The 20,066-nt window shown below is 46.4% G+C and overlaps 1 protein-coding gene across 1 annotated transcript in view; it reads left to right on the top strand.

Annotated features, from left to right (window-relative positions):
- The first annotated feature begins 168 nt into the window (after positions 1-168).
- The window catches only part of TP63 (tumor protein p63), a 1,032,286-nt gene continuing 1,012,388 nt past the window's right edge, over positions 169-20,066 (top strand). The window contains exon 1 of the mRNA XM_069617458.1: positions 169-269. The gene's annotated coding sequence lies outside the window, so the exon portion shown is untranslated. The remainder of the gene's footprint in view (positions 270-20,066) is intronic.

Genomic DNA, 20,066 nt, shown 5'->3' with positions numbered 1-20,066 from the left:
TCCTGTAGCGCGTGGGACGTGGCGTCGCGTGTACGCGGGGAGAGAGCGCGCGCAGCCGCCATTTTGATTAGCTACGCTGAGCGTTAGTGTCTCGCGGCGCCGGCCCCCGCGGTCTCCGAGCCCGTGCGTGAGCGCGTACAGAAGCCCGCAGTGCGCATGCGCGCCGCTGCTTCTTCCATGTCCAGGCCTGCAGCGGCAGCGCATCTCCCAAAGAGCTGTATCCTGGCCGCCCATGGACCGGCCCCGCGGAGCGCAAGAGAGCCGCCGTGGTGAGCACTCTGCTTGGGCTATGCCTCTGGGCTTCCGCTCCCCGTTAGTAGCTGGGCCTTGGGTTTGTGAACGCGCAGTCCCCGTTTCAATAGTTTGCATAGCTACCAGGCACACCAAGGGCAATGGTTTGAGGTGGAATTTGGGTGCCTGCTTAAATATCTGCGGCCTGGTGCGAGGTGCCCACTTCGTTTGGCTTATAGGTGTCCACGTGCCCCACGTATCGAGGAGGTGCTTGTATCTAGTCTCTGCTTTTGTTTCTTTTCTTTCTGCGACCTTTACTTGCAATCAAAAGCACACTTGCCAACATTCTGGGACCAAAAAGATGTAGGATTATTCAAGTTCCAAAAAGAATACTTAGGATAACAATGACATCACAGCAGGAAAATATAAAACGTACATTGTTGGCACCATAGCATTGTAAAACATGGAAAGATGTTCAACTGTTAGTATAATTGTGAATGGTAAATTGGGACCAAATTCAGTTACCTAACTTCACAGAGGGTAATAGCACAGAGCTGGTAGGCAATGTTTGCCACTGCTCTGTAGCAGCAGCCCAGGCAATACATATTTATTCCTGCTGTTCAAGTTGAGTGACATGGAGACTGATACCCCCCATTAGTACACCTACCAGCCCACTGTACAGACAAATGGTTGCATGTTTTGTCCTGCAGCCTGCCTTAGAGTCACATAAATGACCTGCTACTGTATAAAGGATCTCTTGTAAAAATCTTAATGATTATAAACAAGTAAATAAAAAAAATAAAAAAGCAGTAGGATCTGTCACCCAAATCTGTAGGCAGTAGGGCTGTTTAAAAAGCAGAAGCATACTGCTTAAATCTATAGGGTTGACAAGTATGCAAAAGAAGGGGCACAAAATAAAAACTCCCAGAGTGAAAAGACAGGACAGGCTGAGGGAGGACTGAGCTAAGCAACGGACACCATATTGGTTCAATCGGCATAGTTGGAAACATGACATTGGCCATCTGTTCCAAGAATGAAATGTAATGTTTTCTTTCAGCAAATCACACATTTTAACTTCACCATTTTGTATGTTTTGTCTTGTGCCAGAAATACCTTTGTGTTGCTATTGAATGTATAACTTGAGCACACTTTAGTATACATCTCTTCTGTTCCCACCCAGTCCCTTTTTCAGGTTTATTTTCCTCTTTCTTTGGGTCTCCATATAATTGGACATTTATTATGGGCTTTTATGGTCCTTGTATGGTGCATGTGTTAAGGTCAGCAAAGCTCTTTGATTGAGATTTGTTGGTTTGGACTACAGCGAAATGTTGAGTGACCGTTATGAGACTCTCTTAAAGTCAGTGGAGACAGTGAGATTGTGTCTGTGTGAGCCTTTGCTTTTTGACATCGACTTTGTGCTAAGTAGTGATTCCCATCTCATGTCTGAATCACCTCTCCAGTTAAGTACTGGACTCCAATGTTTGGCCTCCTACTTAAGAAATTTAGATTCCGTCTTTTGGAGTCTGATTCTCTGTGGAGGAACTTCAGAAGCTTAGAAGTGAGGTCTGCAAGCATATTCTGGAATGTTGCCCCCTCCCTCTAGTTAGTGGTGCTATGGAATGAGGAGGGAAACATTTCAGAGTCTACTTGCAGACCTCACTCCTAAGCTGCTGATGTTCCTCCAGAGCATGGATGCAATGCCTGGATTCCTTGCATAGATGTCTGAGCTCAGTTGAGCTGCCATGCTGGGTTACAGCCAAGTGTCGGACATGGCATATCTATGGCACACGTCTGTGTGGTCACACAGAGAGAATTCTAGGAGCTTCAGGCATGGCGATCCCTCAGTGGTTAGTATGGGACCCTGGTCGTGGACTGGGGCATTGGTAAGGAGTTAGGCACTGTTAAGGAGTTTGGGGGGGGGTGGAGTGGAGCACACCACACTCCTTTGTGCAGATGCCCTGACGACGACCTGTGCATTCGGGCCATCTCCATGGTTACCTCCGGTGCTCTGGTTCTTCTGTGCTGGGGAGAAGAGGCAGTGGATGTGGTGTGTGTAAGCTAGGATCTCCACAGGCAGTGAGCTATGGGGAGACACACGGAGAAGAAATACTGAAATCTCCTCCTCCTCCTCATTAGTGATCCAGGAAAAAGATGAACAGGCTCTGGTCTAAGTTCTCATCCAAGTGGCCCACTAATGGGGATTGCGATGCCGGATACTACACCTATGGAACCAGTGAACAGGATTCCCCCCTTTGAAATATAAGAAAGCCCTGAAGACTGGTTCCCCGCTCACAGAAGTGAAGTAGGAAGGATTGAATGATGGGACGGACTTGGACATGATAGCTGTTCCAAGGTATCTGAGCAAGCTGTATCCACTCCCAAGGGAAGGAAAAACACATGCCACAGATGGTACAAGTTGGTACGATTCAGGCTAGCCTAGTTGACCGTTCCAGCGGTTGCTGGTTCCCCATCCTTTGGAAGCTGGAGAGGAACCTGCGGTGTTGAGCGGAAAGGAACCTGTTGTCTCTCCGAGCGATACACATCTTGGGCCTGGGTGTCGGATAAGCTCAGTAGGGTGTTACCGTCAAAGGACTGGGATCTGCACGAGTAAGTTTTCCTGAGCATTTGCATGAGGTTAGTACCCTCTAGTTGGATCTGTTTGCCTCTGCCATCAAGGGCTTTGCAGTTCCTTTATGCGTTTCCACCTCAACACTTGATCCACCATCCCAAGGGTCCTCATCAAGGACTCTGGCTTTGTAGTCATTCTGGAATCCCCCCCACGCCCCGCCCCAGCCACACAGAGGATGGTTTCTGTTGTTACTCCTACAACTGGCAATATCACCGGTCATCCGGTTGCTGGGATTTCCTGTTCCACAGGCCAAGGGTGCAGTACGCTTGTGGGGGTATGGGAATTGAGAGGCAGAGGTTGCAAGTCAAGGGCCTCGCCAGCAGAGAAGTGGATTTAGTTCAGAGGGTTAACCACCCTTCCCACGCTGAGGTCCTACTCTAGACGCTGGGCGATATTTCGGTTTTGGTGTGACAAGAATGGATGGCATGAAATGCACTTCAGATTCCGGAGGTACTCCAATTCTTGCAGGAGGAATTCGATCTGTGTATGGTGGTTTTCACACTGAGAACAGGGCATTTGGGGGGGCATCTGGTTCGGGGGCTGATGACATCTTCTTGGTTTCCAGGTTGTTGAAGGGGTTTTATTCCCTTAAACCAGTAGTGATGCTGGGGTTGCCTCCATGGGATCTGCCCTTGACTCTATTTGAACTGTACGAGGTTCCCTTGAAGATACCATCAAGCCAGCCTTCCCAATCGGATGAGGAAGAGGGACGCGAGAGTTACTCATCACTAATCTTCATTACTCCTAGTCCAACTGTTCTTTGTCACAGTATTATAGTCTCCTCTACCACCCTAGGTGGTTGAATGGGGCTATGCATTGGTTATGGTAATTGAGGCTGGTCAGGTGGTAGGTGGGTTATATTCTCCAGGGAGGGGTGGGACCAGACAGAATTAAAGATAGAAAAATAATTCCTGGGGAGGTTTGATACCTTGTGTGCAAGTACTGCGACGAGGAAGAACTTGACTAGCAGTAATGAAGATTACCAGTAAGTATTCCCATCCCTACCCCCATCATAGCATCTCTTCCCACTCCTTAACGTAATGAAGTGGTCTACCTCGCCCCCTTGACTAGTCTGTCCCGTAAGCACCCGCGCACAGCATAAAGACCTTAGTTTAGGCCATAACATGGGTGCAGGTTCTCCCCCCGCCAGTGCAGTGATGTTTGGGTAAACTCGACTTGGAGCGCATGTGTAGCTTATCCTACATATTAAAGCCAGAGCATGGGAGTTATGCTCCTACTCCAACCATGATTACAAAATCGGATTTAACTTGTTTGTGTCTGCTACCAGTAATGGGCCCTTGCAAGCTCTCAGCAAAACTGAAGCATAGGGAGCTCTCCTCTTCCAGCGGCTGTCATGGTTCCAGTGGGAAAAAAGCTGTCCTCACAGAAATAAAGGTCTTTCAGACAAACTTTGTGGGAGGATGGAAGGTTGGCTCCTACCAGTGGCAGGTTGGCATAGAAAGAGGGATTGTCCTTCCTCTTCTACTTCATCTGTCGCCTCGTCTTCCCCTTGATGAATGGGGCTTAGGACGCAGGAAGAAAATGCCTTGATCAAGAGTCTATGAGCAAGGTGTTGGGCGCATGTGGCAGCAGAACACAATTCCCCGGTGTTAGCCTTAACAAGCTGAGTGTGGTCCAATGTAAGAAGGCTTTTTCTCTTATTGACGATATTAAGGACACATCCTTTTAGGAATGGACCATATCTCCACCCCAAAGTGGAGGATGATTCCCTGTTATTCAGTTGTACTGGTAATCTGTTTCCAGAGGAAGCTGCATTTCTCGAAGGGCAAGAATGGTCTCCTCTGCAAGACCTATATTAAGAAAAGGAAAGCTGTACATGGAAGTCACATTTATGGACACGGGTAATATTGTTCCACCTTTCGAAGGCTAAACCACATATTTAATATGCACATACAAAGGTACATTACAATAAATAAACAGAATCTATCTGCCCAGGCTAGAGGAGTAGTATAGAATTGCATATTTACATTGCTCCCATTTTTCAAAAAACAAAGGAGTACAAGTGGATTTTATCTGTATATTTGTGTCTTTGTACGTACATACATGTTTAATAAAATCAAGATGGTGGGACCTTTCTGCGTATTTGTATTCCCCCTCCTAACTACGAACTCTGCCCACTCTCTTGTCTGCTCTGCATCAAAGAGTGTTAATTACAACCCTGGTGTGAGCTCTATAGTCCTGGCAGGGCTTGTCTTTGAAACGGTAGTTCCCAGCAAGAATGGTCTCCTCCTTGGAGGGCGAGAGGGGGCGGGGTATGGGATGACCTGTATTCTGGAGGAGGGGACAAGCCTTTGTATCTGTGGTATGCACAAATGTTTGGTTTAGGTGAAACCCGGTTCTAAGATGGTGATTCACATAAACACCCTCAAAGCGAATGAGTCCCTAGCAACCAAGCTAGCAATATAACACTAATTAATGTTTGGGCCAGCGTAATTGTAGATTCACAGATGCCACTATATCAAACTAGTCATGGCTTAATTTTAGCGTTTTCCCCTGTGCCCAGGCTCTGGGAGTGCAGAATTGTATAGAATGTAGGATCAGGATTGTCCATGGTGAAAGGCAGAGCGTGACTGCTGGCACTTTGGGGTCCATCGGGTTGTTGTCAGGAATCCACATGTCACTTTGCAATTGCCATTTATTTTATTTAAAGAGCAGACCTAACGTTAGATCAGTAGAGCGCTGTACAGTGTGTGGGGTACCATCTATTAACAGTAGCTCAGTACTGTGATGTCTGTGCATCGGTATGTGTGTCCATTGGGTTTGGTCCTTCGTCAGGTGCTGTTGAAAGAGCCATGTTTTGAGAGATTTGCGAAATTGGAGAATTGGGGCATTCTGAGTCGACACCATTATAGAGTTCCAGAGCCTGCGTGCATGGCAATATAATTGTTTGTGGGCCCTCTTTATGGACGAGTTGCGATTCAAGCTGGTTGGTTGATTTTTGGCTGCGCAGGGAGCATGTGCCACAAGATATGTGGAGCTTTGCTTACAACCCATGATACACCACTGAATACACACATTAGTATTTCTGACATCCATCATGTTCAACCACCACAACCTCTTTCAGCACTGTTAAACAATTAAAGTAATAGTTAATGTTAATTATTCACATCTACGCAAAGCAGTAGGCAGGTTTATAAAACAGCAAGAGCATGTGCTCAAGACCGGAAATAACCTGCCAACAATACATTTACCTCATTTGGCCATGAGAAGCCAGTGCATCACCCATCCAAACCAGACGGGGGGATCCTTCTAATAGCCTTTTGTAGATCAAGTGAACTGCTGTTTTTCTAAGATGTCTTTTTTTTCCTTTTTATTCAGAAGACCAACAGATGCTGTTTAAATAGTTGACCGACCCTCCAAGTAACTAAAGCCATGACCAGATAAGTTCCAGATAAGATTAAGTGGCAGTGTTTTACTCACTCCCTAATTATTACAGTTGGAAGTAAAATAATGTTTTTAGGGCGTAAGTTCCTTTCCCAATGGAATTTTTAATATGCAAATGTTTTAACTGTAAAACAGAAATGTTTTTGTTATAAATATTTATAAAAATTCGAATGTCTTTTTTTTTTGTTTTTTGTTCGAAATGGGGGGGGGTTCCCCGAGCCCCTTTTTAATTTTTTTTTTGTTTTAACCCTTTTTTTTTAACTTGCAGAACCCAAAAAAATAAATGAAAGCATTCTAAAAAAGAATTTGACATTTTTGTCATTCGACTAAATGTTTTTGACATTTTCACCTGACACCCAAATTAAAATATACATTTTCTCCTTTGGAACTACATTCACTACTGCTCGAAGCATATTAATGGTGCTGTGTGGATGATAACTGGGCAGGTTCCTGTGTGTCTGTCTCCTGTTTTGTGAGTATTTTTACTTTTTATTAACTGGGAGTATGTGCCTAATTCTAGGGTGTAAAAGTGGCAGAGACACCTGTTATCTGAAGTGCTGCCTGGAGTGGTGAATATTTGGGCTGGAGAAGAGTGGCTGATTGTAAGCAGATAAGAGAGACTTGGTTGTAAAAACTGGAGAAGTCTGAAAGGTGGAGACCAGAAATACAGAAATGGAAGGTGATTAAAACAGAGACCATAAGGCAGGCCAACAGAGAACTTGCCACCGACCTAGGCAGGAAAAGGCCATGGGAAGCAAAGGTGGAGGCCTTTGATGAGGGAATGACTGGGAAAGTGCAGACTGAAGCTTTGACCAAGGGGAAGGAAGAGCAGGAAAGGACAGAGGGCCCGACACATGAAAGAAGGGCAGAGACCCTGAGAGGAGGAGGAGGAAGTGCCCAAAGCAGCAGATAATGGAATGGTAGAGACACAGGCCTAGGAGACGGGTAATTTTAGTATTTATTAAATTTTATATAGCGCTTTACAAGAGGAACAAGCAAAATACAATAAGCATTACATAACCATTGAATCAAAACCAGAAACAGTACAAGGAACAATTTACATTAGTGATGAAGTTAAGCGAGAGTGGAGAGGGACCAAAGTGAGAGGGAGTAGGTGTGGATAGTCGTAGAAACAGAAGTAAGAGAGGAAGCAAAATGGTATTAGGGAGGTGAATGGAAGAGAAGATTTTGGAGAAGTGTGGAAAGTAGGGTAGGAGGGAGTAGAGCGGATGGGGAGAGGGAGGTGGTTCCAGTGGAAAGGAGCGAGTAGTTGGAAAGAGGGGAAGGGGGGCAGGGTGGAGGAGGAGAGAGTAGGAAAAGATCAGAAGAGTGGAGTGAATGAGAAGGGAAGAAAGGTAGAGAGGGGCAAGACCATAGAGGGATTTTAAGACTAGACGGAGGAACTTAAATTTGAGCTTGGAGTGAAATGAGAGCCAACCTAGTGAGGTGAGAGAAGAGGAGATAGTCGTGAGAGGAGAGGGCAGAGGGAGCCGATGGCAGAGTGGTAGACAGAGCTGAGGGGGGAGAGGTGAGGGGAGTCCAAAGAAAAGAGTGGAGCAGTAGAAAAGTCTGGAGAAGATGAAGGAGGCGATAGTTTATCGTGTGAAAGGTCAGGAAGGGTTGAATTTTACGGATGTTAAAAAGGTGGAAGCGGCAAGATCTGGCAGTAAGAGAAATGTGGTGAGATAGAGAGGTGGGGTCAATGTGAAGACCAAGCTTGCGGGCATGAGGAGAGCAGGGGTGTTGGGAGGGGGAAAGAGAATGAAAGTAGGAGGAGGGGAGGGAGGAGGAAGTTGTTGGCAGGAAGAATAGGACCTCCGTTTTGTCTGCATTTAGAGTAAGGAAGTGAGTGGACATCCAGGATTTAATAGCAGAGATGCAAGTAGAAAGATTATGGTGGATGCCAGGAGAGGAAGAGCTGGGTATCATCAGCATAGAAATGATTTGCGACACAAAAGGAGGAGATGATAGGAGCTAAGAAGGAAGTGTAAAGTGAGAAGAGAAAGGGGCCAAGGACAGAACCATGGGTGGATGCCGTGGTTGAGAGGATAGATTGGGGAGGTGCAGCCACCGTAGGAGACTGCAAAGGTGCGGTTGGAAAGATAGGAGAACCAGTTGAGCATAAAGTCTTTAAGGCCAAACGAAGAGAGAGAATTAAGGAGAAGAGGGTGGTCAGCAGTATCAAAGGCAGCAGAGAGGTCAAGGAGGATAAGAATAGAGGCGTGCTTAGAGTAGTGTGCAGAAAGGAAAGCGTTGAGAACAGAGATGAGCAGTTTCAGTGGAGTTTTTCAGGTGGAAACCCGGATTGAGTAGGGGGGAGGAGAGAATGGTTGGAGATGAGAGAGTTGAGAATAGACCATACGTTCGAGAAGTTTAGAAAGGAAGGGTTGGAGGGAGATGGGGTGATAATTGTATGCAAGGTGGGCATTAGCAGAAGGTTTTTAGAGAATGGGGATGATGGGCGCATGCTTAAAAGGAGTAAGAAAGGTGGATGTCGATAGACGGGTGTTGAAAAAGGTGGTGAGAGAGGGTATGAGGAGGGGGTGGATTTTAGGAATGAGGGAGGTAGAAATGGGGTTGGAGGGAGAAGCAGTAGGGTGAGTTTTAGATAGGAGGAGGGCAACTTCAGATTGAGTGAATGAGGACATGGAAGAGGGTAGGGGTGGAGTGGATAGTTTGGCAGAGATTGAGGACTTTGTTAGAAAAGAAGGTGGCAAGATCAGAAGCAGAGAGAGGAGAGGCGATGGAATGATCGGGGGTAGCTGGAGAGAGAAGTCGAGTTAAAGTTTGAAAGATACGGCGAGGGTGAGAGGACTGAGAATGGAGAAGGTCAGAGAAGAAGGTGCGTTTAGAGGAGTTGAGACAGGAGTTGTAGAGGGTATGATAGGAGAAGTATGCGGTTTGGTTGGAGGAGGTGGGGTGTTTGAGCCAGCGTCGTTCAAGGTCCCCGAGAAGGCGGCGCACGGTGGAAAGATGAGCTGAGAGCCAAGGTTGAGCAGGTTGACGAGAAGGGCGGAACGAGGAGAGGGTAAAGAAGATCAAGAATAGAAGTGAGGGAGGTACTTAAGGTGGAAGAGGCTTCGATGGCTGAGAGAGAAAAGGGGGAAGAGGAGAGGATGCGAGGAAAAGAGAAGGGTTGAACTTGTGTAGGTTACGTCGGAAGAAGCGGGTGGGGGACGGAGGGAGGAGAGGGGAAAGGGGTAAGAGAAAAGGAGAGTAAGGAGTGGTCAGATAGTGGGTAGAGTAGATATTGGAGAAGCAGTGAAAGAGGAGGTAAAGATGAGGTCAATGGTGGAACTAGATGGATGAGTAGGAGGGGAGGATAGAGGGGTGAGAAGGTAGGAGAGAGAAGGTAGGAGTCAAGGATGGACGAGAGAGGTGGGAGGGTTAGAGGAGAGATGGAGATTGAAATAGCCAAGTACAATTAGTGGGGTGGGGCTGGGTGCGATGAGGCTGAGGAGATGGTCCATGTCCTCATAGAAGGAGCTGACAGGGTCAGGGGGGCGGTAGATGAGGAATGAAATAGCATGAGGAGAATTAAAGACTTTATACATAAATTCAAAGGAAGGAAGAGTAGGTAGAGGAGTAGGAGAGGGAGAAGAGGTAAAGTGAGGACGAAAAAGAAGGCCTAGGCCACCTCCATGATCTGAGGATCGAGGGACGTGTTTGAAAAGATGAGGACGAGGTGAGGGATGCAGGAACGGAGGTGTTGTGGGGATGGATTCAGGTTTGTGCTGCAAAGAAATTGGAGGTTGAGGCATAAGAATAGGTCAAGAACAGCTGTGGTTTTGTTGCAAATCGATCTGGTGTTCCAGAGGGCAACGTGAAATGCATTGTAGATTTGCGGGTAGATGAGGTTGCGGCGTCGGAATGAGGTGTTTGGGAGCGGGGTACAGTGGGTGTGGAGGTGAACGGGAGGTTGAGAGAGGAAATGGCCATAAGGCAGATAATTTTGAGGGGGGAGAGGGCAGCGGGAAGAGGGGAGGGAAGGGGAGAGGGGCGGGACTGATGGGAGGAACTGAGCATGAAAAGGAGCAAAAGTCAATGTGGTCAGTAAGTCGGGAGGCCGCCTGTGGGAGTGTTCCTGAGGAGGGAGGAGACTGGTAGGTACTGGAAGGGCGGGGCCACTGTGGAGATGGAGGCAGCACGTTCGAAGTAGTCCGAGATGGAGGCAGCACTTTCGAAGTAGTCCACGTTGCCGATAAGGAAGGAGGAGGAAGTAAGAGGCAGAAGGCAAGAAGAGTCTCGTAAGGCTGACCAGGAGGAAGAAGCAGTCAGTTAGCGTAGGAAACAGCTGATGGGAGTAGCCGTCAAGTGGAGCCGCAATGTGGAAGCTGTAAGTGTAGAGCAGGGGGTAGGGTGGCTTCAAGGTGAGCCCGTAGCAGAGGTTGCTGGAAGAATTGGTGATGGCCAGGGAGTACAAATGGGCCAAGATGGTGTCAAAAGGATCCCAGTACACTCGGGTCCAGAGAGCCGGTATGGGTGTCTGGGAGGAGGATACTGTCAGGTACAGGTTGTGAGCTAGGGAGTAGGAGCTGGTAGGAGAAAGCGCCAGGGTGGAGCGGGCCCAGGGTGGCTCGTCCTGGCAGTCGCAGCAGAAATGCAGTGGGAGCTGGTGGCGGCCAGGTGGAGTAGCCTTTTAGGCAGGAGGCTACGGGATCCAGAGTAAGCACATATAGTGTAGAGACAGGTTGACGGAGCAGCCTGAAAATGGAGGAGCTGGTGTTGGGCAGGCGGAGCAGCCTCTTAGCTAGGACACAGATGGAGGGCAGGTCCAAAGGTTGGTAGTAGAATGAGTGGCAAGAAGTCCAAAGCACTGGTGCGGGGAGCTGGAGAAGACGCCGAAGGTCGGGTGGATCAGGCTCCGCAGTCCGGAGCACTCAAGATGGAGGCAGTGCACCTGGCGAAAGCGGCAGAGGCGAAAGCTGCAGATTTGATGAGAGCAGCACGGGGCAGCTGTGTCTGAGATTGGCTGATGGGGAGGACAGGTCAGTGACAGCGGTGGTAGACGCTCAGGAGTGGGCCAATGGAGGGAGGGCCCAGCCACTGGCAAAATTGAGGACCTGGCCGAGGACAGCAGGAATCCGCCCATAAAGTCGTAGGGGGCAGGCGAGGGCACCAGCAGTTCGATACGGTGGGCTCTGTAACTCCATGCAGATGGACAGAGCCACTGGAGCAGGATTCTGGCTGGCGATCGGATGGTGCAGGTTCCAGAAATCCAGGTGGTCGGGTGGATCAGGCTACGTGGTCGAGCGCTCAGGAAGGAGGCAGCGTTCCCGGCCGGAGCCGTAGAGGAGACAGCTGCAGAGCCGGTGATGGCTGCACGGAGCAGCCGTGGCCAAGAGGGACCAACGGGGGAGGGCCGGTCAGTGACAGCTAGACCAGACGCCCTCGGAATGAGCCGAAGGAGGAAGGGCCCAGCCGCTGGCAGCAAAACTGGAAAGCAGGCAGAAGGCATCAGAAACCTACCCGCTCAGTCACAGGGAGTCGGCAAGGGCTGCGGTGGTCAGATGGGGTGGGCACCGCAGCTCAGAGCAGATGGATTCAAAGGAGCAGGATTCCAGCTGGCTGTCGGAGGGAGCGGGCTCCGGGACTCCAGGTGAGAGGAGATCCAGTGAGAATCAAGGAATCCAAGACGGGGTCGCCATGTTGTCGCCCACAGGGCGGGAGGACAGGAGAGTTTGAAAGAGGCGATCTAGTAGAGAAGGGTTGAGATTTTAGGAACAGAAGCAATCCAGAGAAGCATAAGTCTTCTAGAAAGTATAATCGTACAGCGTTGAAGTAGAAAATGGGGATTATTCTGCTCTCAGAAGGTTTGATTCAGCCTGATGAAGGGAGACGTCGGATCAGGCATCCGATGCTTGTGCGCCCCTTACTGGTTTCAAGGTTCGCCATCTTTCAGAATTGCAATCTTTTTTCTTTAGCGGTGCAATGCTGGTCCAACTTCAGTGTCCCATTTTAAAATTACTTGAACTGAAATCCTATCTTGGATGGCCAAACGCATTAGAAGGCCTGTTTTTGGACAAAGAATTAGTTCTGGTCACTGCAAGTTACTTTCAGTGGGAGTGTATTTAATACTTGGAGAAGGGGCTTTATCTTGGCTAGCGAATGAGATGAATGTATGTTTGGATCCAAAGTGACAAAACCATAAAGAAGAGTCTATTGTTATCACTGCCTATTGGCAGTTAATAGAATATTCAGGGGTCAGGGGGTGGCAATTAGGTTTATTTTTTGTGCATTTAAATGTGCTGTCGTTTGTTTAGAAAGTTCATACAGAACCTACGTCTTTCAATTTTGCATTCTCTGATGTAGTGGTTATGCTAAAATGCCATGACGGAGTAGTGGTTATAACGTAAGCTTTCATCTTTGTGCAGACTACATCCTTCCAATCTTTTCAGCTGCAAGAGGAGTACCATGTTCTCTTTTCGTACTTTGGATCAAACCTGACTTTAAAGCTCAATGCGTCTCTTCCTCACTCCTCCAACACCTACCAAAGTGAATAGAGAATGAAACTACCTAATATCCCCCAAAATGGAGATTACATGGATGTGCCAAAAAGTGTGGTCTGAAAACTTGATGCTTTTTGTTTTCCTTGGCAAGCTTAAGAACTTAATTTGGCTCTGAAAACAGTTTGGCCAGTTGTCTCCCACAGGTGGTAATATATAATACAAACATAAGCGTAAAGCAAAGCAAGCTCTGGAGGCTAACTTCAGTGTTTGATATTGCAGTAGATCTGTGATGTACAGACTGGATGAACTACTGATCACTACTTTGCATAAGCATCTAGTTGGCTTTTTGTAGTCATTATGTAAGAGGCAAGAAAGAGACTAAGCAGAGTGGATTGCGTAGCGGGCAGAGAACTGGGCAAACTCGGTGGAATATTGTAGTTTGTGGTCATCTCACTTTCAGGGTAACTGGTATAAAGCAATAGGGTGACAATATAGAATGTCAAGGAATATGGGTTTGCTCATGATTTGAGCACCGGTTGCAAAATGTATGCAATCTGCAGGTTACAGAACAAGGTTTGTCATCAAAAGCATTTGATCATGTGATCATATACATTTTCAAAAGTGTTCACTCGTCAATGATGCATTTTCGCCAACAAAATGAAATATTGACACTAACATTTTAGATACACTAACCTAAACATGACTGTAAAACATGGAGATGATGCAGTTTTACACTATTAATACTCAATTATGCATTATGTGACCATTTACATTTTAGGAATGGAATTGTATGATTATCTTTAAAAATATATAAAGTTGGCAGATACATCTTTTTGCCAGACAGGATATAGAAAGCTTAATAAAAGTACGATCTTGATTACTCTGGACTGCAATTATTTGAAAAAGAAATTCCTGCCTAGCACTCCCACACATGCTTTTGCCACTTAAGAGTGGAGGAGATGATTACTGCTGCACTTTCTCTCCATTAGCACTTGAAGTGAACAGAGAAAAGAGGGTGAAGAGAGCAGAGGGTAGGAGGAATGCAGGGTGAGCTGTGCTTCCATTGAAGAGGGCATTTTAAAGAGCTAACGTTGCTAAACAAGTGTCCATTTGATTAGCAAACCTACAGAATTGCATAGCAAATTGCTATGCAACACTGGTTATTTTATGCCTTGCATTGGACTATGGTAGAAATGGTCTGGGAAACCAGCAAATGAAACCTAGCTGGATTGTTGTCCATAAATCAAGTTTCAATAATGAAACCGTTGATCTAGACCATTTAGTGCAAATAATTGGCCACTGCTACTGTGTTGCTTAAAGCTCATCTAGCCTATTTTAGTAATGCAGACCTCATTTTATTTGCGGTCATTCCATTATCAGTAACTCTAGATTCCAAAGATCTATTGCATGCTTGCTGTATGGTGCAAGTCCTGATTTTATGTAAGGTTCTTGGGGGATAGGGATTGGGGGGGTGGGGAATAGAACCAAAGTTGTAATTTAGGTAAAGTAGGATGTTATCTCTTGTGTATATATATTGAAAACACCGAAAGGAAGGGATGGTGCGGGGGGACATGCTCACTCTAAGATGCAGGAAAAACCTAGAAAGAAATCGGAGTAAAGAGATAAAGCAGCGGCTTACTGAGCTACCAGCGCGACACGCCAACTGGCCTTAATAGGCTGATGCAAATCTTTTCAGGCCTGGGGCGTCAGCTGATGGCGAACATGAGAGGAACGTTGAAAGGTGGTTGATATTGTTTACGGAATAAATAGTCCGATAGTGGGCCAAAGCACAGAGAAAATGCATAAGTGAAAAGCATAATGGCAGCAGCAATACAAGAACAATTTGACAAAATAATGTTGCAGCACCTGTGCCATTTTCATGGTCTCCAGTTGCTCAGGTGGATCTGAAAAGGAAGGATGGGTTAGTTAGTGGCACAGAGTGGGAGAGTGCAAGAAAGCTTTTGTACTGTTGGCAGCTTCAGTTTGGAAAAAACGGGTACTGTATGTTTGGGTTGCTTCTAGTTGGTATGTTGGTGCGCGAGTCTGTAGTTTACTTTTCTGTGGCGTTTTTAGTATTTTCTGTTGAGTCGGGTGTTGCGCGGGAGTGCAGTTTTCTGTGATTTCGAGATTGTGCTGTGGTAGAGGCATGCATATGGTTTAATTGGTGGTTGGCGTTGAGTTTGCAGGAAAACTGAGTTTTAGCAGGGTTGGTGGTGATGGGTCTGTGGGTTCTTGTGGATTACTTTTGATTTCGATTGTGCCCAATAACTTGCATGGCCGTCTGCATTAATGTGCTTTCCCTTGGTTGGTTGGGTTTTAGTTTGTGGTTTCTCTCCTTGTGTTATTGAGTGTTGCTCTGCTATAGTACTTCCTGTTCAGATAGGTGAGTTGAAGTCTCAGGTTTTTCTGAATTTTAGGTGTTGTTTTTCCCTGGGAAGCAAGTTCTAAAGTTTTGCTAAAAAGCACAAGAATGCTGATCACCAAGCCAGGACACGCACAGACTTTAAATCCGCTGCTGCAAAAAGGAAAGGACCAGTAAACAAGCCGTCTCTGCCTATGCCCCAAAACTATGGAACCTCCTCCCCGTAAGCATCAGACTTGCTCCTGCAATTCAGACAAGAACTCCAGACCCACCTCTTCAAGGAGTCTCAACAGCTAGGCCCGCACGTCGCCCCTCGTGCCACCTGACTCGTTAGACACTCTCCCTATCTCCCAGTGTATATCTGTTCTGTTACCACTGTAAAGCGCTCCATTGCTTCTCAATAAATACCATAAAAAGTAAATAGTATTGTCAGGTTTTTAACTACTTTGGAAGATTTGGTTGGTTTCCTATTTCGTTAGGCCAACTAATCGAGCATGTGCTCTAGCACCTTGAAGCATCTGTGTGCTAAATGAAATTACAAATAAAATCTCAGACCAGATAACAGGACAGACTGAAAGGAGATGGTAAAATACTGCTTTAATCTCAAGAAGTAAAGCAGGGCGAATAAACACTCATCAAGTTGATTCATGCAGGATCACAATGTCTTTTTGATTGTACAATGCTAGATGCGTCCTCTGACGTGGCAAACTGCAACACCTATCAAGGGGTTGGACTGAATTAGGGGAGCATGTCTACATATAGAAAATACTTGTTGGTCCCCCATTGGCGGTCTCTGATCTGTGAAACGCACCCTGAGCTACTTCTATAAACGTGGTGTAATATATTTGGCATAGCAGAGATATTGGCAGCGGAATAATACTTTGCAACATTGTATGTAAAAGTGCATGGCAGGCTTTTCTAATTGGTTGGCATCCCATTTGGCTCGCTAGCAGCACGTACATGGGAAGAAAACACAGGTGCTTGAAGATATGTCCGCTCTCCCCTTGTTTTCCCAATTAGTCTGCCCTCATTGGTAGGCCTCATGCCAGTGTTTTTTGTTTGAAGGCTGACCCTGCCAGTCTGCACTGTCTCTGGATATTCGAGGGAGTGTAGGCACACCATTATCTTAGCTTCAGGCTTGATGAATAGCCCTTGTTAGCTCTTCGTCACGTGCTACAAGACCATGAAATTGTCCATATCGATGGTGCATTTAACACCATTTGATTACATTTTGCTGGGTGCAGTTGCTCCTCTTGGCCTTTGGCGACTTGCTCACTCTTTCCCATATACACTTCATGCCCTTTAAATTGTCCAGTATTTGGCAACCGTAAATGTTCTTGGTCCTCCTAATATTTGGGAAATGTCCTTGCACGTGGTCTGCTCGTTAGACTCCCTTTGTGCTTTTCCTTCATCCCTCAAATGGCATCCTTGGTTACAAGCCAATGTACTCCTCTATTTTGCAAGGGAAAATGGCTTCATAATTTTTACGTTTTAAGGTCCTGGGCTTGTATTTTGAGGTAGCTGGGTTGGTTGACATAAGCCGTCGTCCATCTTCTAATGGTCGTCCTAAACATTGAATATGTATCTCTTATAAGCAAGCTTCTACATATTCTTTCTACCTTGCATATTTACAGTTCTTGATCAGTGAGCCACTTTCTTCTTCTTTGTCGTCCTAAGTACTGCATCATGGAGTACATTTTTCTCTGTTCAGTTACATTGTCATTGACTATTTTTGTATCTTTTCAGCATAGGTTCTTGTATCTTGTTTATATATTCTTTTGCTATTGTCAGACTTTGTTTAACACACATCCATTCTGTTCATGACTGCATTTCGACACTTCGGCAAAGTGCATCCTTCTTGGTAACTTTCCTCCACTATCAGCTTGCGGGTACACTCTGAAGGGTTTTCTGAGTGCATATCGTCTCTCATATACTCGATGAGGTGTAGAATCATTGCAAGTGTTCAGGCATGGGTTCCCCATCATGGCTTTTCGTCTGTCATCCCATTATGATGGTGACAAGAGGCCCCAAACTAGGGAGAAGACGGGTACCTCCACCTCTATAAGCGTGATTCTGTTTTGCCTGGGTTGAGTTTGAGACGGTTGGCGCTCATCCATGAGACACGTGATGAGGGTTTGGTCTGGTTCTGCAGTGGTGTGGATTTTATAGATATCTGCGTTGTCCTAGCTGTTGAGTCCATGTCCTTTGAGTGGAGCCATAGATATGTTGAGTTGAGGCAAGCGCAACAAGCCTTGTGGGACTCCATAGGTTGGTGTGCATGGCGCTGATTTGAAGGTTAGCCAGGTTGTCTGTAAGAAAGGACTTGCTTTTAACTATAGCAAGCTCTCGTGCTGCAGATTTCCATTTTTTGTTGTCTTTTGATGAGGGTTTCAAGGTGGACTATGCAGGGCTTGCTGATGGGTCTGGTAGTATTAGCGTGGAGGTCATGTTGGAATTGCGTTAGTTTTGGATAGTAGTGGTGTTCCTTTCAGAGATCTTAAACCGATTTGTGCCTGGTCTAGTATCAGATTTGCTTTCTGCATGTTCCAGGATTTGTTCATATACGTAGCTTTCTAGTAGTTTCGTAAGGAATGTTTGAGATGGGTTGGTAGTTGGTTAGGTCTCCTTTGTTTCCTGAGGGTTCTTTGAGAAGTGGTTTAATGTATGCTGATTTTCAAAGCTTTGCAGTACCACTCGCATTGTCAGTGAGTGGTTGAAGAGGTTCTGTAAGTATTCTGCAGGTGTCTCTCGGGTGAGGCTAATCTTGTAGATGTCTGGTGGTCAAGGGTCTGCTGGTGATCTTTCTTTGTTCCACTAGTTTGGTGAATTGCTGTTGAAATTGGTGAGACGCATTTTAGTCTTGTGGTTGGTTCTGAGGTTAGGTGGTTGGTGGGGTTGTTGTTCGTGTTTTTGGGCATACCATTGATTTATTGGATGTTTTTGTTATGGTTTGCAAGGTCATAGCACAGCTTCTGGGAGGGAGTGGATGTGTTGCAAGCTGTCTGGTTTCTTACTCAAGGATAGTCTTTTTGTGTGTTGTTTGCTGTAGTATGTCACTTTCTTAGTTTAAATATTTAAATACTGATATTTGCTCATTCCGAGTTTTCATTTTCTGTAGCTAGTGCACTGGGATGACAGAAGGGTAAAGATTTGCTGTCGCTGGTGAAAACAAGATATTTTCTAAGCAGCTTGGTCTCCTGAAGACTTGTAAGGCGCAAGTTCAACTCTTAGCACCAAGATGTACATAGATACAGGGTAGTAATCCTATATGAATTTTTTTAAACAATTTTATTGATTTTAATCAAACAACAATACAAACAAACTCGCAGTGCATTTTGCAACAAAATAATCATATTACTTTTTTAATCTTGGTCACTGCATCCCCCCCTTCTACCCCCTTTCATGAGCCTGTCTGTTCATCGTCCTCTGTGTCCGCCGCACGCGGCGGGGTCCCGCTTCCTGTAGATTCTGTCCGATCTTGTATTGCTCCAAACAATTCCGCTATTAATGATTTCCATCCCATCAGGTTCCCTATCTCCTCCTCCCCCCCCCCCCTTACAGCGTTCGACTCTTGCCATACCATTGTTTGTCTGCCCATTTCTGTAACTCCTTCCACCACACCTCAACCCGTGGTCTGTGACAAGTCTTCCATCCCATGGCAATCCTTCGTTTGGCAAGCACATATGCCAAATCCTTCAGTTTACCGACATGCTTAAGTTTTGATGATCTGGGGAACCCTCCCAGCAAGCAGGCCCAAGCTGTATCTATGTTTAATGTGACCCCTTTCTCGGCTAGCTTTTGTGCCACTTCTCCCCAGAAACGCTCAATTACCGGGCATGACCAAAACATATGTGTCATATCCGCTTTCTCCTCGTCACATTTGGGACACGCTTGTCGTCCGGCGTTTTCAAACTTAGATATTCTCATGGGCGTCATATATGCTCTGTGCGTTATATATAGTTGAATCTGTTTTAGTCTAGCATTCCTTGACACCTTCTTATGGTATCCCAGTGCCCGTTCCCACATCCCATCCTCTATCGGGGTTCCCACTTCCGCCTCCCAATCCAACCTCAATTGCGTCAAATTCTTCTCAACCTTAGACATCACCATCTCATACAGCCTGGAAATCTCATGCCCCCCATCCGATATATCATATATTGCCTCTATGATGGCATCTGGTTCCTCTTCTAATACAGTTTCAGGCCACGTTTCCCGAATTCTCTGCACAATTCTGTGGTATGTGATGTATTGGCCCGCATGCAATCCTGTTTCCTCCTCAAGGGCCTCAAAGGCCAGAATGTCCCCCACTTGCCAGACGTCTCCTAATGTTACTAGCCCCACCGATTCCCAATGGGTCCTGATTATCGCCCTCAACTGCCTATCTTCCCCTGCCAACGCAACCAGCGGTACCTGCGGGGAGCATGGAAATGGGTTCCCCATCATCCGGCGCCACATCTGCCACCCAAGCATCATCATCCTGGGCGCTCTCTCACTTCGGACTTGGGCAGCCAGATCATCTCCCTCAAGTGAAATGGGGCACAATCATGTCCAAATAACCTAGTTTCAGGGGTCGCCTCGTCCGAAAGCCACTCAGCCACATATTGCAGCTGGCTTGCTACGTAATACACCTCAAAATTTGGCAGTTTTATCCCCCCTTTTTCATAGAAAGTTCTGCAGCTTCCACAGCGCCACTCTGTTCCGGGTACCATGCCACAAGAAGTCCTTACACATACTGTTAAGTTTGGCAAAGAACTTTTTAGGTATCATGTATGGGATATTGCTAAAATAATGCAGAAGCCTAGGCAGACCACCATTTTTAGCATTGCACCCCGTCCCATCATCGCTAAGGGCAGCTTAACCCAAAATTGCATACACTGCCCGATTTTCTTGAGTGCCACCTCAGTGTTATGCTTATGCTCCTCCTCCTCCACCATATGGTACACGTCTATCCCAAGATACCGGAAAGAATTAACTTCCCATGATATTTGTA

Source organism: Ambystoma mexicanum, chromosome 10 (genome assembly GCF_040938575.1).
Source record: "Ambystoma mexicanum isolate Mex_15411 chromosome 10, UKY_AmexF1_1, whole genome shotgun sequence".
In the NCBI taxonomy this organism is placed as follows: Eukaryota; Metazoa; Chordata; class Amphibia; order Caudata; family Ambystomatidae; genus Ambystoma; species Ambystoma mexicanum.
Note: the sequence above shows the minus strand (reverse complement) of the source record. Positions and strands in the feature narration are given on the sequence as shown.